Source organism: Lutra lutra, chromosome 2 (genome assembly GCF_902655055.1).
Source record: "Lutra lutra chromosome 2, mLutLut1.2, whole genome shotgun sequence".
Taxonomy (NCBI): Eukaryota; Metazoa; Chordata; class Mammalia; order Carnivora; family Mustelidae; genus Lutra; species Lutra lutra.
Genome location: NC_062279.1, coordinates 138,643,729 through 138,654,696, shown reverse-complemented (window position 1 = coordinate 138,654,696; position 10,968 = coordinate 138,643,729). Strand labels below are relative to the sequence as shown.

Sequence of the window (10,968 nt, the reverse complement as noted above, 5' to 3'; positions counted from 1 at the left end):
GCCCTCTCCCCCCTCCCTCTGCTCCTCTCCTTCCTCTCTCTCTCTCTCTTTCTGTAGGACAAATAAATAACTCTTAAAAAAAATAAAGTTTCTGCATATGTGATATACTGTGGTTGTAATGATTACAAAAATTTGACCTATTTAAGTTGACAATTTAAAATCCAGAACTAATTTATATTTTGGGATTTGGAATTTACATTTTACTACATTATGGTATTGGAATATTTGAAACTAGAATTTCATCATATGTATAAGTTTGTTTTGTTAGACTTATACAACTTTTTTAGTACTTGGGAATGTTTGTCTTTTAAAGCCGCATAATGAAAGTAGTACAAAATGAAATGAAATAGATTAAATTTATTTCTTTTTTTTTAAAGATTTTATTTATTTATTTGACAGAGAGAAACAGAGAGAGAGAGGGAACACAAGCAGGGGAAGTGGGAGAGGGAGAAGCAGGCTTCCTGCTCAGCAGGGAGCCCAAAGTGGGCCTTGATCCCAGGACTCTGGGATCATGATCCGAGCTGAAGGCAAACACTTAACGACTGAGCCACTCAGGCACACCATAGATTAAATTTATAAAGGCTGTTTAAAATATTTGAAGATATTTTATGAACTACTAAGCTTAAAAACAGAAACAAACATTTTCAAAACTCCTTAAAAGAGATTGTTAACATTTGTTATATTTATAAATAGAATGAAGAGATTTAAAAGCTGAACTTTAAGGGACAAGAGGCATTATAATGTAACACAACATATTAAATTAATTGTATTTTTAAGCCATGAATCAACACAATTTCTGTGCAAAGTGACAACAAACAAATCTCAAGGAAACCAAAAACTCAGGTTAGCAGATAACTCTATTTGAAAATCAAAGTAATATTTAGGAAAATTGATCTTTTGTCCGGACACAAAGGACTTCAATTAATGCTAGCTTTACATGCTGGCAGAAGCCACCTTTCATAAAACACAGGCCTTAGAAAAAAAAAAAAAAACAAACACACAGGCCTTAGAAATAAAATACCTATTTAATTACTCCAGAAGGTAGGACCTCACAATTACAAGTATTAGATATCCTTATAAGCAAACCTATTGCAATTATTTAAAGAAAGATAGTGATTACATTGTGGAGATCATAAATAGGCATCTACAAGACAAATGAAAATACTGCTGTCCTGATGCTGTGCAAATAATTTTGTACCAATGTCCCTAATAGGATAATAACACTTCCAGTGACAGTATCATTCAAAATTCCAAAAGGCTTAATCTTAAATGGATGTATTCAGGGAAACTATATTCAAGGACTGGGAAATGGCTCTACTGAAAAAAGAGACTGACACTGAAGGACACATAAAAGATTTTGCATAGAGTTATTTCATGAAATGTGAGAATGGAAAAATTAATATCTCTCCATTGCATTTTATTCTATGAATGTGTGAATGTTAATATGGGCAATCAAATTAACAAGTAAGCTTATATTTAGCTAGTTTATCTATATCCCTCAAAGTGTGTATTTTTCAGTGGCCAAAACAAATTTTAAATACTTTTTCTTTTGATCTTCTCACTGGGAAGCAATGGTCGGGAAGGGGGAAAGGAGAAGGGATGGTCAGGGAGGCAAGAGGAAAACTGGAAGAGTGGGATATGGTGGAAATCAAAGGATAAACATTTGAGGAAAATGACCAGTAGCCAACAGTGTAAAATACTGAAGATATGCTAAGAATACGAACAAGGAGCTGACAGCGTTGGGGGCAGTGTTGGTGATCACTGGTATACTCATTCAAAGTAGTCTCTGAGAAATGGGCACAATGGAAGGGTAAAAGCCAGACTGGCAGTAAGAAGAAGGGATGAGGGGGGTGATATCACATACTCTAATATATTCTCTTAGATACTTTGGAGTATCTGCTCCCACTGTTAAAAGCTGCATGTGTGGTTGCCACTCCACCAATCATTTCTGCCTTAGGCTTTAAGGTTCCCCCAGTACCCCCCAGTATTGGACCAGAGAGCCCTGGGGGATCCAGTTCCTCTTCTCATGGGTAGTGCGTCTTTCTCACTGTCTGCCGCAGTCATGTTGGTTTTCTTTATTTTCCCGTAGCGTTGAGAACAAAACTTTTCAGTTATCCTTAAAAATGATGTCTCTGTGATGGAGTTTGCTAACATAGCAGTATGCTCTGATGTCTATTTCTAGACTTAGCCTATGGTTGAAATATAAATGAAGGTCACAGGCAGTGTTGCACTCTGGCATTAAAAGACATCGGCAAGCAGGGGAGTCAGAAATTCTCTGAAGGCCAGCCAAAACAAGTGCCTTTTTTAAAATGAAAATTGAGTAAATGACAAATGCCAGGGAGGAAAAAAAAATCTCTGATTCTATCAGTGAATGCCTTATTATTCAAGAGGTAGTCCAAAGTGTTATGTAAATGCATTTACTTGAACTACACATGATTATATCCTTACTTATTATTGGCTATCTTAGCAGCTAATACCTTCTCTCTAATGGTGAGTCTTCAGCTGAAATAGGTTTCCTGCCAAGGCAGAAAGCCGATGGACAAGTTTTTTGATCTAAAATCAAAGCAGTCATACTTCTAATTTATTTCCAAAATATGAAGGCAACATCAGAGGCCTCCTAATAAAAGTTAATCCTTGAGTTGGAGAAGATCATTTAGAACAAGGCCTGGGCTATGCTTGTTATTCTATGTAGACTCATGGGACATATTTTAATAAAAGATATTTCTTCCCTATATTTTTCTCTATTATGACCATTTGGTTCCTATTTTGGCTTTTCTTCACCCGCCCTGCCTGTCCACACAACAAACTTTATGGAAGAGAGACACTGAGTGGGCATTTCAGGCCAGTAGTGCTTAGGAAAGAATTTCTCACAGGGTTCAGTCTAGGTCACCAGGGTTCTGCACAGAATTAAAGCAAAATCCCCACCTGATTAATAAGATATAACTTTGCTTTTTTCTCTGCATATTTATTTCATTCAAGGAAGGGTAGCTATTATAGGGCTAGAATCTGGTATGGCTTGGTCATTTCACTGAGTAATATCATTTGGCAACAAGTTGGGTTTTCTTGTCCCGGTAAGAGAATATATTTATTTTTTAACCTGTGAATCACTTTTTAAGTTTCTTATGTATCAACCACACAACTTGATCATATTATAGGTTATAGGCTATGTGAGTTCATCTTTCAAAGCACTTTAATTATTGCCATGCAGAAGGGCCTCAAGAATATTTGTTGAAGGAAATGAAATGTTTTTGTATTTAAAAGCCTCTAAGGAAAGAAGCTAAATCCAACACCTACTACATCACTTCTAAACCACTACAGGGAGAACGAGCATTTTAATGAGCAATATTTTTGGAATGCCAACCTAGCAGAGTAGGCACTTAGGAGGACGTTCAAAGGTTAAACAAAAAGACTTGTACCTTACCCCCAAGAGCTTTTCATTTCTAAAACACATTGACAAGCACACATAAAACAAAACGGGAATTTCAAAGAAGACAGACATTTTGTCAAGTTGAAAGACAAAGAAGATCAAACGTTTTCTTTAGACTCAAGTTCAAAGCTGGGTTCAGAGGCCTGGGCGGCATACTAGACTGAAATTCTAGAGGAAAAAAAAAATAATTTCTTTAAACTTTTCTTTTATCCAACGTAAAGAGTTTCCAGGACAATAAAGCTTCAATAACACTATTTTTTAGTGATTGTCTAGAGGCATTAAATAAAACATTTCCTTTTAAAAATGGAGATTCCATCAGCCAAGTAAGATAATTCAATGAGCTCATCCAGTACCTCATGGTCCCCTAAGGGCGGTTGCACCACACCCTTAAAGGTCAGAACCCTACAGACTATGTGAGCCCTGCTTGCCTTGTGTTTCTAAAATGCTTTTCTTCTCTCAGAGCTGGAGAAAAACTGGATATCAAAGATTAGAATCAAGTAAACAAAGAACCCTTTATAATAACTTTGTATAATACACAATATACCAACTCATAAAGTTATTACATGGGTAACATGCAAATCTCACTTTTTAAAACAGCATTATGTGTGTGTGTGCCCAGAATATTTATAATTTTGATTCCACTACAGTTTGTCATTTCTGGCATCAATCATATAAAACTATTTTTCTCTGTACAGTTGCATGAGCTACTTAGAGTCTGTGGCTATTTTTACTGTCTTTTATATCTGTGCTTAGCTCATAGGTTTTGCACAAAAAGAGGTCTGCCCTCCAACTGGGAGATCCCATGGACTCATGAGAGGCCACAATTATATTCTCAGGACTTTTCATATTCTTAAATATGAAAAGCAGTCCCGGAGCATTTCTCTCTCTGCACAATGTCTATATTCACTCAAGTGTGATTCTCACACATACCAGCCCAGGGAAATTCTTAAGTAACGAAATCTTTCTTCTCCAATGTTTAGATTGAGTTCGTTTTGAGATTTCATTAATGACTTAGTCCTTCGTCTACAAAAAGCTCTTGGCAGTACTGAATAAAGAACTCTAGAAACCAAATATAACAGCCATGGTGACTACAAGTATCAACAATTTAACTTTTTTTGGTTATTTTTTTTTTTTCGGTGTGGCTTTGTACAGCATTCCAAAGAGTAGAGTGCTCCGTGAGTCAGTTTTAAGTTTCATGAATGTAAACACTTGCAGAAAATGTGCTAATGTTGTGGTGGACTTCCTGCTTTCCAACCTCTACTTTTTCTTTTTCTTTTCTTTTTTATTTTTTTTTAAGATTTTATTTATTTGAGAGGAGAGAGCACAAGCAGGGGGAACAGCAGGCAGAGGCAGAGGGAGAAGCAGGCTCTCCACTGAGCAGAAAGCCGGATGCAGGACTCAGTCCCAGGATACCCAGATCATGACCTGAGCCAAAGGCAGATGCTTAACCAGCTGAGCCATCCAGGCAACTCTCTAATTTTTTTTTTTTTTTGAGGTGTTGTATTGCTATAAATGTCCACACCTAACTCATAAGTTAGCTAATTACTACTTCACAGTCAACTCTGGGAGCACTTACATTTTGTTTGGCAATAATAATTCTTCTATGTGAACACATTTGATCCTGTGATCACATGAAACAGGCGAAAGTGAGGTTTCAGAGAGAACTCAGTCAGTGAGTTTTCTGCTGCTGCTATAACAAATCACAAATTTAGTGGCTTAATGCAATGCAAATTTATTATCTTGCAGTTCCGTAGGTTAGGAGTCTGATGCAGATCTCCCTGCGCAGAGATTGAGGCGTTGGTGGGGTAACCTTCCTTTCCAGAGGCTCCAGGGGAGAATCCGTCCCCCTTGCCATGTCTGGCTTCTGGAGGCTGTCTGCATTCCCTGGCGCGGGGTCCCCTTCCTGCTACTCAAAGCCGGCAAGGGAGACTGAAGTCCTTTTCCCACCAAAGCACTGTGACCTCTTCCTCTGCCTCCCTCTTCCAATGTTAAGAGCATTTCTGATCGCATTAGGCCCATCCAGATAATCCAAAATACTCTATTTTAAAATCAGCTGGTTAGCAAGCTTAATTCCCTTTGCTACTTCAATTCATCCTTGCAATGTAGCATAACATATTCAAATTCCCGGGACTAAGACATCGACGTCTCTGGGAAGCCATTATTCTGCCTACCACGCTAAGATTTTTAACGCTGCCAAAAATCTAAAGATCCAGCCATGAGTCAGGTACATATGATTAAGTTAACAAACTTTATTGTATATGATCATATTCATTTCCTGTTAAGATACAGACAAACCTATATGCAGTTTTAAAAGAAGGAGGAAGAAGAGGAGGGGGAGGGAGAAGAGGAAGAGAGGCAGAAGGAGAAGAAGAAGAGCACAGTACTTAAATAGTCTGGATAAACTTAGCAAGGGATCTATGAAGACTCCTGAATAGGGTAAAGAACTAGAGGGACTTCCGGTTCTTTCTAACATTGAAACCCACTGAGGATCTACAGAGTGCTGGTCTTCTATTTATCCCTTCCTCTCAGACACCGCAGACCCATAGAGCTTAACTTTTTTAAGGTATAGAAATAAGAAAAAAATGCTCCCCAAAAGATCCATCAGAACTACAGGAATCTCACCAAATTAGCCTTAGGAATTTTCTTCTCTGAATATGGAAGTGTAACTTTTAAAAGTCTTTTTTTTTTTTTAAATCAAAGATCAGGAGACCCAGGGGTCCAGGCTGTCTCTAGACCCCCATCTGCTATTTTCTCTGGCTGCATCATTTGGGAGGATGGGGGCACCTCAGGCTCCAGCGTCCTCACATAAACCGTTATTACCTGCTACAGGGTCATGATGGTAGTGCTGGGTTTCCTGCAGGCAGCTGGTGCTAGGGCAGTCTGTGGGGTGGGTGACCAGCGGCAATCTCCTATCTCCCATCCCCGATGCTGATCGCCAGCACCTTGACACTTGGCCTAGTCGACCTGCTCTGCCTCGCCTTTGGCCACCTGGCTCCCCTGCCAGCCATGAAGAAATGTCCACCATACATTTTCTCTCCAGTTCCATTCCTTGGATATGCCATAGGATTTGGGAAAAGTCCAAATGAATCTCTAGGAAATGCATGAGAAGTATGGACCTGTAGTTTTACCCTGAAGGGCAAGACATTTACTTTCCTTCTGGGCGCTGCTGCTGCTGCACTATTTCTTACTGGTAAATATGAAGACCTGAATGCCAACGATGTCTACAGTCATCTGACAACACCTGTGTTTGGAAAGGGAGTTGCATAGGATGGGCCTAATCCAGTTTTGTTTTTTTTCTTTCTTTCTTTCTATTTATTTATTTATTTTTTGGAGCAGAAGAAAATGTTAAAAACGTGGCCTTAACATGGCCCACATTAGACAACACGTTTACATAACTGAAAAGGAAACAAAAGAATCCTTTCCAAGTTGGGGATAAAGTGGAGAAAAAAATTTGTTTGAAGCTCCGAGCTCATCATTTTAACAGCCAGCCATTGTTAAATGGAAAGGAAACCAGAGGGGCGCCTGGGTGGCTCAGTGGGTTAAGCCGCTGCCTTCGGCTCAGGTCATGATCCCAGGTCCTGGGTTCGAGCCCCACATCGGGCTTTCTGCTCAGCGGGGAGCCTGCTTCCTCCTCTCTCTCTGCCTGCCTCTCTGCTTACTTGTGATTTCTCTCTGTCAAATAAATAAATAAAATCTTTAAAAAAAAAAAAAAAAAAAAAAAAAAAAAAAAAAGAAAGGAAACCAGAAGTCAACTCAGTGAGAGAGTGGCACAACTATATGCAGATTTGGATGCAGGTTTTAGCCACGTGGCTTGGCTGGTGCCAGGTTGGATCCCTTTGTCTTGTTTCAGATACAGGGACAAAGGTCATTGAAAGATCAAGAATATTTTCTGTAAAGCAATCTGGAAATGCAGATAGTCAGTAGAAGAAATTGATGACACTCTCGAAACTTTACTAGATTTTACTTACAAAGGTGGGTGTCCTTTGACAAATGATGAGGTAGCAGGCTTGCTTACTGGACTGTTCCTGGCAGGGCAACATACAGCCTCAACCACTGATGCCTGGATGTGCTTCTTTTTCGTCAGAGACAAGCACTTCAAGAAAAAAAAAACACTTATTTAGAACAAAAAACAGTCTGTAAAGATCTGCCTCCTTTAATTTATGATGAGCTGAAGGATCTAAATTTCCTTGGACTCTGTATAAAGGAAACATTAAGACATTGACCTCCTATAATGACCATGATGAGAATGGCCAAAACTCCTCAAACTGTGGCAGGGTATACCATTGTTCCAGAACATCAGGCGTGTGTTACTCCGTTTGTCAACCAAAGACTGAAACACTCCTGGGTAGAACGTCTGGACTTTAATCTTGATCGCTCCTTACAGGACAATCCAGCATCAGGAAAGAAGTTTGCCTACGTGCCTCTGGAAGCTGGGCATCATGGTTGTATTGGGGAGAATTTTGCTCATGTTCAAATCAAGACAATTGTGTTCACTATGCTTTGTTGTATGAATTTGATCTTATTGATGGATATTTTCCCACTGTGAATTATATAACCATGATCCACACCCCTGAAAACCCTGTTACCCGATACAAACGAAGGTCAAAATGAAAAAGCCTGGAAGGAACTAATATGTGACACATCACTGTAAACCGCAAAAGCATTTGAAGTTGATGAACTTTATGAAACAATCTTTTTTTTTTTTTTTGGTCTTTTTTTTTTTAAGTATAATTTTAAGATAGCTAGCTTAACTTCATGGTTTTTATATTTTCTTGACTAAATGGCCCCAACAAATCTAATGGCATTTCAGATATTCCCTAATAGTTTTATGGTAGATATTTACTTTATATGTTTTATTTAAGGAAATCGGGCTCGTAGTAAGAAATTATTTAGGGGAATCTTGGTTATTGACAGATTCTAAACACAGTTTCCAGGTGTCAGCCTTAACAACGTACATAGCTCTTGGCAAGTAAATTCAGGGTTTTCAGATCTTGGACTGGATCTGCAAGTATAAATGCCCACTGAGATATTTGGAAACCTTAGGTAAACATTACATTAATGTGTGTCTGAGTGAGTATGGGTGGATAGGAAATAAACTCACATTTAAAGCCTTGAATAAAAGAGAATCCCATCCATTGTTTTGGTATGATGATACTCAGCAAAGACGGAGCTGTGTTGTAGAAAAATGTTCTTTGACGTTTTAACCAGAAGCACTGTCACCAGGAAATTGAGAGACCTGACAATGATTAGTAATTGTATTTCCTTAAAAATAATATAATTATTAATACTGAAGACTGTACATGTAACTTGATCTAAATTGCTAAATATTATATATTTATCTACCTTCTAAATTTGTATCTGGTTCCATGTGGTCACATGTGTATGAAAGCCCAAAATAAAGTCCTGAAGGGATAATTTTTGTTCTCTTTGTCTCTGGGTGGTTTCTTGCTTCCACTCCAGAATCTAATTAGGGATGTTTCCGTTATTAGTTTTGTTTATTAAAACTTAACAATCTTTTTTTCCTTTTAACTCAAAATCAGAAATCGGAACTCTGGCTTTAAGACAAGGGTAGTATGAAGCAGGGTCCTTGGGAGTAGGATCACTGGTCACATTGAGTGAAGCCTGTGTTCAAGAAGCAACTCAAATTATAACTGGGGACCTGACTACATACCTATCATTTAACCACACAGTCTGCTTTTACCAGAGGAGGTCAAAATATTTTCCCTTATGTATAAGGGAAAGATGCTGGCACACTTATGTTAAAGTATTTGTGAAGGCAAAAACTATGCTGCCAGAGTTTTTCACTATAAAATGATCTCTGAGGAAAACAAAACAAACAAACAAAAAAAACCAACAAAATGATCTCTGAGGAAAAAAAAAAAAAAACAATTACTCATTGCCATGATTTTTCCTGACAAATAAAACATGGACTTATGCCAAACCTGCAATGAATGTAATTTTTATGACTGATATCACCAAATATAAAGTTAGTAGTAAGAATAATTCTTATTTTGCAGAGGAAGACCACTGACAAGATTTGTTTAAAGGCAAGATTACTAATATAACTAAGTCAACAGAGTTACGAATAGATATGATACTACAACTAGATTTTGGTCATCCCTTCTTTCCTTGGCAGATTAAAAATACTGAATACAAAAAAAAAAAAAATACTGAATACCCAACTTTTGTATCAACATGGACAGGACTGGAAAAGATTATGCTAAGTGCAATAAGTCAAGAAGGGAGAGTCAACTATCATATGGCTTCGCTTATTTGTGGAGCATAAGGAATAACATGGAGGTTATGGGGAAATGGAGAGAAGGGAGTTGGGGGGAAATTGGAGGGGGAGACGAACCATTAGAGACTGTGGACTCTGAGAAACAAACTGAGGGTTTTGGAGGGGAGGGGGTTGGGGGTTGGGTGAGCCTGGTGGTGGATATTATTATGGAGGGCAAGTATTGCATGGAGCACTGTGTGTGGTGCATAAGCAATGAATTCTGGAAAACTGAAAAGAAAAACAAATCCTTATAACCTTAAAAAAAATTACTAAGAATACTGATATTAAGAATCCTTCCAAACATGGATGGAAAATAATATGTCAGAGAAGAGACAGCTCTACAGAATTTGTTACTTCACAGCAGCCTGACTGGAGTAGTGGAAACCAGATTTACTCTCTCACCTGGAAAAATAAAAGCTTGGTCAGGGGGAGCAGGGAGGACAAAATACATGAAATCATAGTTTTTAAGATACCGGACACAGGACACACATAGGACACACACACAGGACACAGGACACAGGACACAGGACACACATAGTTTTTAAGACACAGGACAGTAATGAAGGGGATGGTGATCCCTAAGAGATAAGAAACAAGATGAGCCTTACAATTGCCCCAACTTACTGCCTTGAGTGAATTTACAAGTAACCACGGAGAGGAGACCCAGAAGGAGCCCGTAGATGTCTGGAGTGGAGGAGAACGAATTGAGTCTGGAGAGACTTGTGGCTAGGCTTCTCAAGGCACTACAGGAAAATTAGCATTTAGCAGTAAGCATATTATCTTACCTTCCCACAAAGATTATCAGAAACACTGTTTTAACTCTGATTCCTTATTTAAAAATGCTTCAATGTGTCTAATTTACCACTGTACTGATTCCACAAAATATGATTAAGGATTTAATGTATTAACTTTCATCCTCTGAATTGTTCCCATTAGGAAAAGTAACCAGGATCATCCTGGTTAAAGCACAAGTATGGATGCTCTACGGTCTATTCATGTTCTGAAATGAAGTAATACATTCTGCATGAGCAGAAGCTTGTAGGTAGCTCAGAAAGGTCACCCTTGCACACATCATTACAATATCCCAGCAAAGAGTTTGCCTAACCATGGCCAAAATTAAGAGGAGAAAAATATATTTGCCCCATATTAAGTGTCAACTCCTAGGTTCTGTAGAGATACTAGCTTCATAGCCATTTGTCACAATTGGGCCAGACTGAGCCCAAACAGCCAAACCAGTTGCTCCAGCATCAGATGCATGCTTTGC

The 10,968-nt window shown here is 38.4% G+C and overlaps 2 pseudogenes; both read left to right on the top strand.

The window, feature by feature from the left end:
* The first annotated feature begins 6,263 nt into the window (after positions 1 to 6,263).
* Positions 6,264 to 6,926, top strand: LOC125093426 (lanosterol 14-alpha demethylase-like; annotated as a pseudogene).
* Positions 6,927 to 7,179: 253 nt separating this feature from the next.
* Positions 7,180 to 8,185, top strand: LOC125094140 (lanosterol 14-alpha demethylase-like; annotated as a pseudogene).
* The last annotated feature ends 2,783 nt before the right edge of the window (positions 8,186 to 10,968 follow it).